Here is a 1,215-nt window from a genome sequence, read left to right as displayed (position 1 = left end):
ATAAGAGCCTTTTATCTCGTCGCTGTCGTCCCTGTGCTCCAGTGTTTTCGAGCCCGCGTGCAGGGCACCTAGCGCTCTTTGTGATAGGCACGTTTTTACAAGCATCGCCGTAGCTCTCTTCGGGGCGACTGGGCCTCGCGGCGCCGCTTCCCCCTGCCGCGGGAGCAGCTGGGCAAGGGCGAGGGGGGGGGGGTTTCTCGCCAAATCCCCCCCCCCCACAAAAAAAAAGTGGGAGCGGAGCAGCCGCCTCGGAGAGCCGTCGGCACCCTCGTGAGCTAACCGGGCACCGGCCTGGGCAGCCGGGGAGGGCTCGGCCGGCGACAACCCCAGCCCCTTGCTAGAGAGTTCCCGACGACCCGGAGAGAAGTAATAATACCGCTACTACAGTAATAATAACGCTTTTAGGGACATTTGTATTTTTAGCCTATTCTCTCTCTCTCTTTTTTTAACCTAAAAGAAGAGATTTGTGACGCCGGCGCTGGGCTCACGCGCCAAACCGTGGCGCTGGGCCGCGGCGGAGCGTCCCCGGGTCACCGTGTCCCACCGCGTCCCGCTGGGCGGGGGTCCCGTTTCCCTCGCCCCCCTGCCGCCGCAGCACCCGCCCCGGGTGACCCCTTCCTCCGGGCACCGTTTCTTTTCTACGGACGGCCGGCCGGCTTCCCGGGAGTTGTGTGTTCATTTTTAACCTCTAGAGATCTTAGCCGTATCTTGTTCAGGTATCGCTCTTCTTCTTCTTCTTCTTCTTCTTCTTCATGTGACGGTAACATCCAACTGGTGTACAAAAACACGGGAAAAAACGGGGGGAAAAGCAAACAAAAGCCACACGGAAAAGGACAAACCCCCCCGGACTGAAGTGCGGACGGCAGGCGGCCGGAGCAGAGGCAGGGCAGCCCGGCTGGCGTCGGCTGCCGCCTCCTTGCTTGCTGGGCTTGCTCACACGACACGACGTGGCGGCCTGGTGCATTTTATAACTAAAAAACAGAGGAGAAATTCCACCCCCCCGCACTCACATGGCACATGCGAGGCGCGGGAGGGCAGAGGGGGCGACCCGGCCCGGCCGCAGCGGAGGTGGGGGGGGGTTTCTTCACAGAATCCTATTTTTGGGGAGCGGGGCCCCTCGTTTTCTGGAGGCAGCCGCCGCTCTCAGTAATAAAGGACAGTCAGCATCTCCCAGCCTGCCTCGTCTCTGGGGGGGGGGCGGCGGCGGGGGGGGCA

Source organism: Apteryx rowi, unplaced genomic scaffold (genome assembly GCF_003343035.1).
Source record: "Apteryx rowi isolate R43461 unplaced genomic scaffold, aptRow1 scaffold_938, whole genome shotgun sequence".
In the NCBI taxonomy this organism is placed as follows: domain Eukaryota; kingdom Metazoa; phylum Chordata; class Aves; order Apterygiformes; family Apterygidae; genus Apteryx; species Apteryx rowi.
Note: the sequence above shows the minus strand (reverse complement) of the source record.